The 15,216-nt window shown below is 50.5% G+C and overlaps 1 pseudogene; it reads left to right on the forward strand.

The window, feature by feature from the left end:
- The first annotated feature begins 11,316 nt into the window (after nt 1–11,316).
- Nucleotides 11,317–13,662, forward strand: LOC144098038 (uncharacterized; annotated as a pseudogene).
- Nucleotides 13,663–15,216: the final 1,554 nt, after the last annotated feature.

Genomic DNA, 15,216 nt, shown 5'->3' on the forward strand with positions numbered 1-15,216 from the left:
ACTCGTTAATGGTCTTCTTCTTCACTAGCTTCTTCCGTTCCTTCTTCAAGTCTAAGCTAATTCTAGACCTTACCATTCTGTGGTCGCTGCAACGCACCCTTCCGAGGACGGCCACATCCTGAATGATGCCTGGTTTAGCGCATAGTATGAAGTCGATTTCATTTTTAATCTCACCATTGGGGCTCTTCCAGGTCCACTTCCTGTTTTCTCGTTTGCGGAAGAAGGTATTCATGATCCGTAAATTATTTCTATCCGTGAATTCGACTAATAACTCTCCCCTGCTATTTCTAGAGCCTATCCCATAGTCACCTACCGCGTGGTCGTCAGCCTGCTTCTTGCCCACCTTCGCATTGAAGTCGCCCATCAGTACAGTGTACTGCGATTTTACTTTATTCATTGCCGATTCTACGTCCTCATAGAAACTTTCAACGGTCTGGTCATCATGGCTGGATGTGGGTGCGTAGGCCTGCACCACTTTCAGCTTGTACCTCCTATTCAGCCTAATTACTATAGCTGCTACCCTCTCGTTAATACTGTAGAACTCCTCTACGTTGCCAGCTATATCCTTGTTAATGAGGAATCCCACACCTAGTTCTCGTCTATCCTCTAACCCACGATAGCACAGTATGTGTCCGTCCTTTAGTACTGGAATCTGAACCTGGCAACGTTTAACGCTAGAACTTTAGCTAGTGAGGCTAGCCTAGCAGTGCTGTTTGAGGAACTAGCGGGAATTAAATGGGATGTGATAGGGCTTAGCGAAGTTAGGAGGACAGGTGAGGCGTATACAGGCTCTGCTAAGGCGCGTTTATGCTGCGGCGAGGCGCGCGCGCGCGCTGCACGGCGAAATCAGGTCGGTCAAAGCGAGACCATCTATACTCCAACTGCGCTTGACCGCCGACGCGTTCGGCGGCTTGGGCGCACTCTGACCGCACTGGCGGGGAGATTGCAGCATGTATCATTTCGCGCCGAGTGCGCCAGCCGCCGCCGGCCCGGCCAGACTGATTTGGCTCCGCGGCGAGGTGCGCGTTATATTCAATAGCTGCGGCAGTTGGGCGGAGCTGTTCTTTTCGAGCTCGGCTATTTTAATCCATTCACAGTACATATCTGAAGGTACATGCAAGTTGGCGAGAGAGCCAGATCCAGTGGATTCGTTGGATCTAGCGGAAGCCGTTGAAGCGTCGTGCGCCGGCTTTGGTTTCAAGCCGCCGACTTTAAACGCGACCGCCCTCGAGCACCCATCTGTTTTTTGTGGCAAAAAATAAATAAATAACTTGGCCCTTGCAACCGTGGGAGACCTCGACGCCGCCTGCTGCGCCGTGCAACCGCGCCGTTCAAGGAATCACAATCCGTTGGCCCCAAAGCCCCGGCCAGCCTCCGATGGGCGTAAGGCGCCGACCTTGCCCTGGCCCCTTGCGATTCCCCGCACTGGGGTTATGATATTTAGTCTGCAACGGCTGCTCTCTGAGGAAGGGGGAAACCACCCGCCGGCGCCTAACCTAACCGTGCTCCCTCAAAAGCATCGCACGCTCTGTGGGGCTGAGGTGGCTGAAATGCAGGCCAGAGTTTTTTCGAGAACTACGTCGTCGGGTTCGGGAACGGGATCCATCGTAACGCTGGCAAGACGCCGGTGCAAACGTAAGCGAAGCGACGGTGGCGACCCCCGATAGACGCCTTCAACGTGCGGCGGCGGTGGCTTTCATTTCGGCAGCTGCTAAACCGCACCGCTAGCCGCCAGAAATCACGGAGTCTCCGTTTACGTCACGTTTCACGTCACTCCGTTCTGTGTCGTCATAAGAGTTCTCCGTGTCGTCATAAGAGTTCTCGAGTTTGAATCGGAGCGGCAGGAAAAAAATTTTTCAACTTCGAATCCAAATATCTTTGAAATAAATGCATCTTTCGCTCCCGGACAAGTGTCAACAAAGCCATGAAATGCCGAACTATCAGATATTGCTAACAAAAAAATTTTGATACGGTTCTCCTCAGTGTCCCTTTAACAGACAAGGGGGTCCATGTCATTAGCAATATGGTTAAGACAGTTCAAGCAGCAAAATAGTTCTACAATAATCTATACACCAGCCAAAGTAATCAGGAAGTTTATGAGAGAGATAGTAGCGCTCAGCAATGGGTCATCCTGCCGGTAACAAAATAGGAAATGAAGAAAGCCTTAGGAGCAATGCAAAGTGTAAAAGCAGCTGGTGAAGATCAGGTAACAGCAGATCTGTTGAAGGACGGGGGAGAAATTGTGCTAGAAAAACTAGCCGTCCTGTATACGCAATGCCTTGTTACTTCGACCGTACCATAAGCTTGGAACAACGCAAACATAATCTGAATTCATAACAAAGGAGACGCCACGGACTTGAAAAACTACAGACCAATTACCTTACTATTCGTTGCCTACAAGGTATTTACTAAGATAATCGGTAACAGAGTCGGGACAACCTTCGGCAGTGGTAGTAAACAAAGATGGGGAACTAGAATTCAATCAACCAAATGATCAGGCAGGCCTTCGTAAGAGAATATTGCCGCGAAGCTTGCTTTTTGTCTGATCTTCTTATCGCGGCAGGCACGCCGCATTATCAATTTTCTGGGACGCGAGACGCGACCAGAGTTATCTCGATTTTTCCTAGCCTCGCGCAAGTGTGCCTACTATGTTCTGGAACTTTCCTTGCCGCCTTTAAAATCGAGCACGGCTAAGAGCGGCGGGGCATTCTGTTAGTCGACGACCGCCGAGCACGTTCGCTGCTATCGCCGCCGCTGAGTTTTCAGAGCTGTTCTTAGTGGGCGTAAGCCAGCCTATTAAAGTATTCTCTTACGAGCTGCTCTGTGCCTTCCTCAAGACCGGACCCCAGTCGGTGCTACGTGACCCCGGCGGAGTTCCCGTCACCACCTCGTGACATCTGGTGGAGGTGCTGGGTACATGCACCCAACCCAACCTGAAGATCCACCGTAGAGAACGAGAGCCAAGAAGATCTCGAGGTACGACACAACCGCCGTCTTCAAGGCCTGCAAGCTCAGCACGGATTACTACCGGATCCTACTCGACAACGACAACAAGCTCCAGCGCCCACCATGACCGAGCCAGCGACGTCCACCCCTATCATGCTCCACCAGCCACGGGTGCCTCCAACCTTCCACGGCTACCCTGGCGACGACCCGGAAGATTGGATAGACAACTTTGAGCGCGTGGCTACATTTAACAGGTGGGAAGATGACATGAAGCTCCGCTATGTTTACTTTTCCCTTGACGGTCCTGCAAGAACGTGGTACGAAAACCACGAGACTACCTTGAAGACCTGGAAATTATTCAAGTCTGAAGTCGTGAAGGCGTTTACCAACATTCTCCGGAAGGAAAAGGCGCAGATGCTGCTGGACTCACGGATGCAGCACCCAAACGAAACTGTCAGCATGTACGTCGAAGAAATGCAGCGTCTTTTCCGCCGAGCTGACCCGAATATGACGGAGGAGAAGAAAACCGGATATCTAATGCGGGGCGTAAAGGAGTCTCTTTTTGCTGGCCTCGTACGAAATCCGCCCAAGACTGTCGCCGAATTCGCCGAAGAAGCCTCAACGATTGAGAAGACCCTGGACGCCCGCACAAGGCAGTACAACCGACCACCGCAGGTCTGCTCCAGCTTTCCGGACACGACGACTACAACCAGCGACTTGCGGGAGATCATCCGTGAAATCGCCCGCGAAGAACTACGCCGGCTGCTGCCATCATCTTCACAACCTCAAGTAGCGAGCCTGACGGAAGTCGTCCGTGAAGAAGTGCGGCATGCGCTTGGCTCCCCTTCTGCGACGACTGAGCCTCAAGCTCCAGCCATGAGTTACGTCGCTGCAGTACGCAAGCCCGCGCCTCGACGTGCCACCCCAAGCCCTATTCGACGTGAGCCAGCAGTGCTGGACCGCCGCCCTCCTGGCCCCGCCCACCCGACCTACGAACAACGTTCGGGCCCAAGGAAATGCGACACCTGGAGAACACGTGACAACCGTCCGCTGTGCTTCCACTGCGGTGAAGCCGGTCACGTCCTGCGTCACTGCCCGTTCCGACGCATCGGTCTTCGCGGATTCGCCATTGACGCACCACGACCACGCTTCGGCCAACATCCACAAGAAATCGACGACTACCTGCGCCGCGACGAATACGTGTCGAGCCGATCTTCCCGCTCACCCTCGCCGCGAGCCTCGCGCTTCACGTCGCCCTGCCACAGCTACGCAGCGGCTGTGCGAGGGAGGTCCCCCAACCCCCGTAGAGGAAACTGAAAACAGCAACCTTAGGAGGTGAGGTTGCTTCCCGGCAAAAAAACGAAGACCCTCCAACGACGAGAACTCACGGCGACGCCGCAGCGACGACGACACGACGCAACTTAGAGACCCCCAGGCCACCGACATCGACAAGCCCCTGCAGCCGCAGTCGCAATCACCGACCAAGCCGTGACCCGACGCCGAAAGTTACGTGCAACGCAAGAGCAAGGACTTCCGATCTAGAGGTGACTGTCGACGGCCGAAACGTTACTGCTCTAATCGACACGGGAGCTGACTATTCCGTGCTGAGTGGTTCCTTCGCCGACCGGATCAAGAAAGTGACGACGACTTGGGATGGCCCGCAGATACGCACAGCAGGCGGACACCTCATCACGCCATCAGGAAGGTGCGCTGCGAGACTGACTGTCAACGGACACACATATCCGACAGTATTCGTCGTACTTCAGAAATGTTCCCGTGACGTCATTCTGGGGATGGACTTCTTGAGACAGCACCGCGCAGTCATCGACCTCAAGTCCAAGTCTATCACGCTTTCGACGGACGAAGCTTTACCTCCGAAAACGACCCCAGAGCAGTCAAAGGCCCTCAGTGTTCTCGATGAAGAATTAACCATCCCACCCCGGTCCAGCGTCATCGTCCCCGTCTGTGCAAGAAATTTCGAAGACGCAGAAGGCATCATCGAGGGAAACACGCAGTTGCTCTTAGACAGACGATTGGCGTCGCAAGAGGCATCGCTCATTTGCGGCATGGAAAAGCCGAAGTACTGGTCACGAACTTCAGCGAAGAATACCGACACCTCAACAGAGGCAATACAATTGCGTTCATGGACGAAGCAACTGATTTACTGGACGCCTTCATCATCTCCGACGAACCTGCAAATGACAGCCTAAAGCAAGACCATGCTCCCACGTTCGCCATCAACCCAGCATTACCCCGGGACCGACAAGAGAAAATCACCCTTCTTCTTCAAAGTTACAGCGAATGTTTCGCCTCGTCATCAAAGGTGCGACAAACGACGATAGCCAAACATCGAATTATAACCGACGAACACACCAGACCTCTCCGCCAAAGCCCTTACCGTGTGTCGCCGCGAGAACGACAGGCCATCCGGAACCAAGTAGAGGAAATGCTTCGCGACCACGTCATCCAACCTTTGAAGAGCCCATGGGCGGCACCGGTCGTTCTAGTGAGAAAGAAAGACGGTGCTCTTCGATTCTGCGTCGATTATCGGCGACTGAACAAGATTACGAAAAAAGACGTCTACCGCCTCCCGAGGGTCGACGACACTCTGGACAGGCTCTGCCACGCCAAGTATTTCTCGTCGATGGATCTCAAGAGTGGATATTGGCAGATTGAAGTCGACGAAAGAGACCGGGAAAAGACTGCCTTCATCACACCGGACGGACTGTACGAGTTCAAAGTCATGCCATTTGGGCTTTGCTCCGCACCCGCAACTTTCCAAAGGGTAATGGACACAGTGTTGGCAGGCCTCAAGTGGCAAACCTGTCTCGTCTATCTAGACGACGTTGTAGTCTTCGCAGCGAGCTTCGAGGAACACCTCCGGAGGCTGAAGGCAGTACTCGACGCAATCAAGTTATCCGGACTTACCCTGAAGCCTGAAAAGTGCCGGTTTGCCTACCACGAACTATTGTTTCTCGGCCACATCATCAGCAAGGACGGCGTGCGCCCCGACCCGCAGAAGACAGCCGCCATAGCCAATTTCCCGCAGCCTCATGACAAGAAGGCGGTCCGCAGATTTCTGGTATTGTGTGCTTATTACAGACGCTTTGTGAGGAATTTTTCGCGCGTCGCGGAACCTCTGACCAAGCTCTCCAAGGCAGACGTACCATGCACATGGAATTCGGCACAAGCGGAAGCCTTCAACGAACTTCAGCGTCTCCGGCAGTCTCCACCGGTGCTAGGGCACTTTGACGAAAACACCGAGACAGATATCCATACCGACGCAAGCAGCTTTGGTCTAGGCGCCGTGCTCGTCCAGAAAAACGAAGGAGTCGAAAAAGTAATAGCATATGCAAGTCGTTCATTGTCGAAAGCAGAAGCGAACTATTCGACTACTGAAAAGGAGTGCCTTGCGATCGTCTGGGCTACATTGAAGTTCCGTCCCTACTTGTATGGACGCCCGTTCAAGGTTGTGAGCGACCACCATGCATTGTGCTGGCTGGCTAACTTGAAGGACCCCTCTGGCCGTCTCGCTCGATGGAGCTTGCGCCTCCAAGAATTCGACGTCACGGTGGTCTACAAGTCTGGGCGAAAGCACTCCGACGCTGACTGCCTGTCACGAGCCCCTGTCGACACGCCGCCAAAAGACGATGACGACGACGCTTTCCTTGGACTGCTAAGTTCCAGCGACTTCGCACGACAGCAGCAATCTGATCCTGACCTACAGCGCCTGCACGAGTATCTTGAGGGGAAGTCTCCTTCACCTCCTGCCCTCTTCAGGCGTGGACTATCGTCCTACTGTCTGCAACAGGGAATCGTCGTGAAGAAGAATTTCTCACCGAACAAGGCCGCCTACCTTCTCGTCGTCCCGAAGAGCCTTCGGGAGGAAATTCTGCAGGCTTCGCATGACGAACCAATGGCTGGCCACCTCGGGTTTACTCGCACCCTCCGCCGAATCCAAGAGAGATATTACTGGCCTCGTCTATCCTCCGACGTCGCGCACTACGTTAAGAGTTGTCGTGAATGCCAACGCCGGAAAACGCCACCGAAAAGACCAGCAGGGTTCCTGCAGCCGATTCGACCGCCATCAAGACCTTTCCAGGAGGTCGGTATGGACCTACTTGGCCCCTTCCCAACATCAACGACGGGCAACAAGTGGATTATTGTGGCGACCGATTATCTCACCAGGTACGCCGAAGCAAAGGCCCTCCCGAACGGCACAGCAGCAGAAGTCGCCAAATTCTTCGTCGAATCCATTCTTTTACGACACGGCGCCCCCGAAATACTGATAACAGACAGGGGGACAGCGTTCACGGCGGAGCTAACCCAGGCCATTCTGCAGCACAGCCATACAAGTCACCGGAGAACAACTGCGTACCATCCGCAGACAAACGGGCTTACAGAACGCCTCAACAAGACCATCGCCGATATGCTTTCTATGTACGTAGACGCAGAACACAAGACATGGGACGTCATTCTTCCCTATGTGGTGTTCGCCTACAACACCGCTGTGCAAGAGACCACCCAAATGACACCATTTAGTCTCGTCCACGGGAGGGAGGCCACGACCACACTCGACGCCATGCTGCCCGACGTTACCGACGAAAGTAACCCCGACGTCGCCGCCTACCTGCAGCGCGCAGAACAAGCTCGACGACTTGCCCGTGAGAGAATACAAGACCAGCAGCGCACCGACGCCCGACGCTACAATCTTCGAAGACGCGCAGTGCAATACAAGCCAGGCGATAGAGTTTGGGTTTGGACGCCGATTCGCCGCCGCGGACTGAGTGAAAAACTTCTGCGCCGCTATTTCGGCCCGTACAGGATTCTTCGCAGACTGGGTAATCTGGACTATGAAGTCGTCCCAGACGGAGTTACAGCATCCCAGAGACGCCGCATATGCTCAGAAGTTGTCCACGTCGCCCGTCTGAAGCCTTACTATTCGCGCTAATGACTTTGTGTTTACATTACGAGTATTTATTTTGTATGCTCTGTATCTTTATGTCCGTTATCCCTGTTTTTAAGCATCGGATCGATGCTTCTTTAAGGGGGGAGTAATGCCGCGAAGCTTGCTTTTTGTCTGATCTTCTTATCGCGGCAGGCACGCCGCATTATCAATTTTCTGGGACGCGAGACGCGACCAGAGTTATCTCGATTTTTCCTAGCCTCGCGCAAGTGTGCCTACTATGTTCTGGAACTTTCCTTGCCGCCTTTAAAATCGAGCACGGCTAAGAGCGGCGGGGCATTCTGTTAGTCGACGACCGCCGAGCACGTTCGCTGCTATCGCCGCCGCTGAGTTTTCAGAGCTGTTCTTAGTGGGCGTAAGCCAGCCTATTAAAGTATTCTCTTACGAGCTGCTCTGTGCCTTCCTCAAGACCGGACCCCAGTCGGTGCTACGTGACCCCGGCGGAGTTCCCGTCACCACCTCGTGACAATATCCCACGATAGACCATTTCACAGTGTCAATAAGGTGATAGAGAAACGCGCAGAATATAACAAACCAATATATGTGCAGCCTTCACTGATTACTAGAAAGCATTTGACTGAGTGGGAACCTCAGCAGTCCTACAGGCATTGCGGGATCAGGGTGTAGAATAGCCTTATGTGAAAATACTGGAAGATATCTATAGCAACTGTACAGCTACCATAGTTCTCCATAAAGGCAGCAATGAAATTTCAGTAAGAAACGGCGTCAGGCAGGGAGACACGATCTCGCCAACACTATTCACCGCCTGAATTGCGAACGTTTCGGGATAAGAGTTAATGCAGAATACCTAAATAATCTGCGATTTGCTGATGACATTGCATTGCTGCGTCACTCAGTAAATGAACTGCAAAGCATTGTCAATGAGTTACACAGGCAGAGCAGAACGGTGTGTCTAGAAATTAACATGCAGAAAACCAAAGTAATGGTCAACAGTCTAGCAAGAGAACAGCAGTTCACAATTGGTAGCGAGTTGCGGAAAGCGGTATGGAAACATGTCTACTTAGGGAAGCTAGTGGCAGCTGATCCGCATCATGAGAGGGAAATAACTAGAAGAATAAGAATGGGGTGGAGCACATATGGAAGGTTCTCTAAGATCATGAATGGCAGTTTACCCATAAATTTCAAGATAAATGTATACAGCAGCAGTATCTTAGCGGTACTCACTTAAGGGGCAGAAACGTGGAGACGTGGAGAGGGTTCAGCTTAAGATCACGATAACCATTTCTCGTAACGTCCTGTTCCGCACAACGCTAAGCGGCACGAGGCTCCGAGCACTAACGCAACTTCCTCATTGTTTACTCGCAAAAACTTCACCGACGCCGCTTTTTCATGCAACGTCGCCCTCTAAGCTAATGACTGTTTGTTAATGATTGTTCGCTAGATGTTGCTCGGGAAGAGCATTCTGGGTCTCGTAAGCCCAACCGGTGGCAGCACCGGCCATCGCAGTGCAGTGGCGCATCGCTTCATCGTTGCACCACTGCACGAGGAGGGACAAGATGACTCTCAGGGATCAGGGAACGCTGAGCTTAATTGTGTCCCCTACATTTTTTCTTCCGTGTCTTTGATGTTCTTGCATATGTTTATTGTGCAGTGAACGACAACGTAGCTGTCTACAATGTTTTTTTTTTCGTATAGGCTGCATAGGTGAACCACATATTTGGTAGATATATCAGAGTACCAGAGGATAAAATTTTCCTTTTTTTCGCTGCCGAGTTACGAACTACATTTGGCTGACGCACTTTGGAAAAACGGATGGCAGTCTCCAGAATCATGAACGCCTAGGTGCCTCATTGCTATTCGCTTTGTCTATTCCTCGACAAAGCCGGATAAGCATAAGGAGATTTGGTCTAGCTATGTAACCCTACTACTACACTTTTTTTTTTCGTTCTAGCGTGCAACGCTCACCGATCATTTCTACTTTGCGCATTTCGTTTCTAGCAGAGCGCAAGGCGAAGATGTCGGAGAAGCAAGGATGTAAGTGCGGTGTACTTTTCTGCATACCCTCAGAACGAGTGGTCTAGAAGGTGAAATCTGGCCCACATTTGAATATCTGCTCTCAAGAACTACTGATTTCTAAAGTGCCGGACGTTGCGCATAATTGATTTCAATGCAAGCACTTATCAAGTACCCGCTTTTCCATTGTGCGCCTTCGCGAGCAAGTGTCAATGATTTCGAGGACTTAAACTCTGACAAAATATGAGGCACTTTGAAATTTAGTCCGCTTCGATTTTCCTTATAGGCGCGTTTATAACCTTGTGATGAGCGTACACGTGTAGTACGGCACATTTGCTAGAAGGGGACCCTCTAGACTACAGCGGCGCTTCACGGGCAGTGCGTTCGGCGGCTTCCTGCGCACTCCGACGGCGGCCGGCTGCGAATAGAGCCGTAACTATTACTGCACTGCACTGACCTCACTTTGAAGCCCAAACCTGAGCGCGGCCCTCTCAGCTATGGCGTTAGTCAGCCCGGGCCAGAGCAAGGCCCGTTCCAGGATGGAAGTGGCTCGTATACCACACAACTATTGGAAATGTGCTGAAATCGAAATAGTGCTTCAAGAAAGTCGATTGGTAAATAGAAAAAAAATAGAAGATGCGGTCTGTTTCCCTGCTCGTTTTCGTGAACAAACTCGTGTGTCCGTAGCTTAAAGAAGCCATTACACAAAAGAAGAAACACTATTACACAAAAGGGAGTTGCTTGAGATTTTATTCCGGTGCTCCACTGCCTTGAGCTGCGCAGGGAACCCTCTTCCTGCACGGCGACGAGGTTGCGTCATATCGTGGACGCAAGACGTAGACATATTGTTGCTCGGGACGCCCACGCGCACGCACACACGCAAATGCACAGACGCGCATACGCACACACACACATGCGCACACGCACACACACATGTGCTTATGACACCACGCGGAACGCTATACGACGAACGGTTACATCAATTCTGAAACGAAAGTCTTGAAAGGCATAGTATTAGCGTCGTTTCACATGCTGCGAATTTCACCGCGCGGCACTGCGAATTCGGTCCCGCCGTTGACGCCGCAATGCGATTGCCGCTCAGTCGTTTCACATGCAACGCAGGACCTGCGAATTCGTTCAGTGTGACAGCAGGGTTGCTAGATGACTGCTCATGGAACCCGTGAATAAACGTGGCATTAATGCAACATGGAATGTGGTCGTGTTGTTGTAGTCATGCGTGTTTTTAGACACAAAAAATAATTTGAATGTTTTTTATTAAAGTAAACAGTTCTGAATTATTCAAAAAGTACGTTGGTGCGCTGAATGAAATCATTGGACGTGAAAACAGCGCGGCCCACCAGTGCGTCGATATAACGGTCAAGTTAGCTCAGGGTCTCCGATCCGACATCTCCGGCTCGTTCATTTTGGCAATGTCGAGAGTTAGCGCTTCCGATCCTGAACGCGTGCGCCTTCTTATCCTCGAGGAGTACTACCTCCTCGAAAAAAAAAAGATAGTCTTTGCCATGCACACAGAGAGCGTCTGTGAAGAAGACGTCGACACGCCAGCGCTTCCCGGTTCCTTCGAACGTGGCAACCACCGGCTTCTGCTGCTCGAGGAGTACTTCCTCCTCGAGAAGAAGAAGTTGTTGGAAGACATGCAGGCACCGAGGCGTTGGTGGGTGCGGCCGCTGTGGAGGAATAGAAGCACAGAATCCGAATTCTACACAGCCGTAAGTTGAAATTTCCTAAATGTCGCCTGGTGGGCTTTTTCACATATTTGCTGCTTACTGAAGTAGCCTACCCATAATCATGATGTGCAGATGCCTCTCCTGATATCGGGAGACCCAGACTACTTACGGAATTATTACCGGATGACGCCGGACCGTTTTGAGCAGCTGCACGCGCTGGTGGAGGGTCCACTGACGAAAGGTTACCTCACACGTGAGCCGCTCTCATGACGAATGAGGCTGGCGATCACCCTCAGGTCAGTGGCTTGACTGCTTGCAAGTTCGTGGGGTGTCTGTTCGTCTGCTGCCGATCTATGATGTCAGATTCTTGTTCGCATCACACTAATTTTGCCATTCCTGCAATCAGTAGTGGACCAATGTCTGGAAAGTCGCCGCCCATACTAGAACGGACAAACGGTCGTGTCACTTTATCTTGTTGCTACATGGCATTCGTAAAACTGAGCTACAATATGGAGGCAAAAAGTGTTTTTGTGGAAACTGCTTCGGTAGGCCCACAACTGTTTCATTGAACCGACACAGCTGTGAAAAAAAGAATTGTTTTGTGTGTAGAAAGTTTTTCTGTATTTGGAGGGACTGCTCAGTGCCACAAATCTTGCATTCACTTTCCCCGTCTCTTCCACTTTTGCCTTTAGATACTTGGCATCGGGGATGCATGTGCAGGAGGTGGCCTTGGCCTTCAGGGTAGGCATCTCCACTGTAGCCGGGATAATTCATTTTACATGTCGGCTCCTGTGGAAGGTGTTGCAACCTCTCTGCTTAAAGGTATGCTTTATTGCATGCCTACCTAAAGACTGTACATGCTTTAGTTATCATGTGTGCATTTTTAATTTAGAGGTAATGGCTATATATGACCCATGCTTTCATCGTTCATTTCATAAGGAAATTGGCATGCACCGACTGTAGACATAAGTCAGTGGTTCCAGCTGTATCCAGGCTCCCAAGAACGTGTGATGAGGGGCCAGTGGGCATGGCCTGAATAAAAACAAACTAAACAGTGCCAGTAAGAGACAAGCGCAGACTTTCAAGTAGGGAACCTGAATGTAACGCTCGTCCTGTCTACTCTACCTTTGTCTAGTTTTGTATGGCAGTTTTTTTGTTTTCAATTCTACAACATTGCTATGGAATGCGCTAGTAGACTATGCAGCTTCATATGAGTGTTTACGCATTGCATCACTATTCACGTTTTAAAAATAATGTGAATAATAAGACACACTGAAAATGATTGCATAAAATAGCATTGTTTGTTAATGAACTACAATACACAACAACACCATACAATACTATGTTAAACAATTCAGTTGAACAGTGTCATTATAAGCTGGTGCAAGAAAAATGTTTAGTCTGGCTTTACTGCCTTGATATCTGAGTCCAAGAAACCGCTGGAATCTCGATTAGCACTTGAGTTTATAAATGCCAAAACCACCATCACCGCCTCCATGTGATAAGCTGATCTCTTTTACACCACTTCTGCACATAAATGTGCATCTCATGGCATGGCAAATTTTTATTCCAGATTCCAACAACTGAAAGGTGGCAAGAGATTGCCAACGGCTTCCACCAGAAGTGGAATTTCCCCCCCTTCGTCGGCGCAGTGGATGGAAAACATGTACAAATACAGGCTCCACCCAATTCTGGAAGCCTGTACTACAACTACAAGGTACTAACTGTGCTCTGCTAGGCTTCACCAGTAGTGCTCATTGTTTTGGTTACCTGCAGGGCACATACTCCATTGTGCTGATGGCAGTCGCCGACAGCAACCTTAAATTCGTTATGGTTGATGTCGGCGGCTATGGTCGGCAGAGCGACGGCGGCACTCTAAGTGCATGCAGGTTTGGGAAGTGCCTCGAGCAGGGCGTTCTTGGCCTGCCAGCCCCCAAGCAGCTTCCCTGTTCTGCAATTATTGCGCCCAATGTATTTATTGGGGACGAAGCCTTTCAGCTTCGACCCGATTTCCTCAGGCCCTACTCTGGAAGGTACCAAGGTGAAGAGAAAAGAATATTCAATTATCGCCTGAGCCGGGCAAGGTAAATTATCGTCTGAAATTCTGTTCTCAGAACATGTATTAATCTATGCTATTTATTTGCAGGAGGTGCGTCGAAAGTGCCTTTGGAGTGATGGCCTCACGGTTCCGCATTTTCCGTCGTGTCATCAACCTCAAGCCGGAAAATGTGGATTTTGTGGTGTTGGCGTCATGCGCATTGCACAACTTCCTCACCGAAGATTAGTGCTACATGGACGCGCAGTATGTTGACCAAGAAGATCACTTTGGGAATGTAACCAAAGGGCAATGGCGCTCAACCCTGGCAGCTGATGGAGGCTCAGCCATGCTTGGCCTGCAGCCTCCTACTGGGCACAACTTCTCCAGGGCAGCTGCCGAAGCACGGGATATTTTTTGTTCTTATTTTGTGAGTGCTGCCGGTGCTGTACCATGGCAGCGTGCGTCTGCTGGATTGCGGCCATAATGCAAGGTCTGTGGAGTGCCATCTTCAGCATTGTATAAGTTGGGTTAACCCATATATGCCTGATGTGCTACATGTGGGACACAGTTTTTTGTGCACAGTAGCTTAAAAGTTCATTGTGTAGAAGCTTGTAGCCATTAGTTTTATTTATGGTTTATGAGGTTTTGACGTCCCAAAGGAATCCCTCAGGCTATGAGGGACACCGTAGTGAAGGACTCCAGAAGTTTCGACCACCTGGAGTTCTTTAACGTGCACTGACATCGCATAGTACACAGGCCTCTAGAATTTAGCCTCCATCAAAAATTGACCACTGCAGCCGGGATCGAACCCGTGTCTTTTGGGTCAGCAGCCGAGCACCATAACCACTGAGCGTTAGTATATGTTCAAGAGCCTCTAAAATTTCCCGCACAAGTGTAACATTGTGTGCATTCTGAGAGAGCCGCCAGTCATCTCTGAAAGCAGCAAGCTGACAACCCTACCGACAACATTGTGAGTGCAAAAAAAGCATACAAGATTTGCACAGTGTCATGGGAAAACCACCATATGTGATGAGAAATGTGACATTTGAGCTGACGTCAAATGTTTCAAACATTACTACACGCAACAGATAGCACATTTGCTTAGTACTCTGACCTCTTTCCTTCGCCTACTACAGTGTTATGTACTAGGGGTGTAGACGCAAACTAGTAAACTTAAGAATAGGACGCCCACTACGGCAGCTCAAGAACGCTGTGTACATTCGTTTCTACCACACTGCGCTGTCTGCATAGATGGTTCAAAAGTTCGTATTGAGAAAAATATTTCTATCAATAAAAGGACGACTCTGAACATAAATGTAATTATCTGAAGTTTGGGCAGATATGGGTTAAACCTCTCATAAGCTGCATATCGGCTAAAAGTCACCATAGGGGAGGGCTCTGGATTCATTTCAGCTACTTGGGGTTCGTAATGTGAACTGATGTCGCACAGCATACCAGTTGTTTCGGTTTATGGGGTTTGACGTCCCAAAGTGACTGCGGCTATGTGAAAAGCTCTAGTGCAAAGCTCCAGTAATTCGACCACCTAGGGTTCTTTAACGTGCACTGCTGTCATGCAGCACATGGTTGTCTAGCATTTTTCCTCC

This window comes from Amblyomma americanum, chromosome 7, assembly GCF_052857255.1.
Source record: "Amblyomma americanum isolate KBUSLIRL-KWMA chromosome 7, ASM5285725v1, whole genome shotgun sequence".
Classification (NCBI taxonomy): domain Eukaryota; kingdom Metazoa; phylum Arthropoda; class Arachnida; order Ixodida; family Ixodidae; genus Amblyomma; species Amblyomma americanum.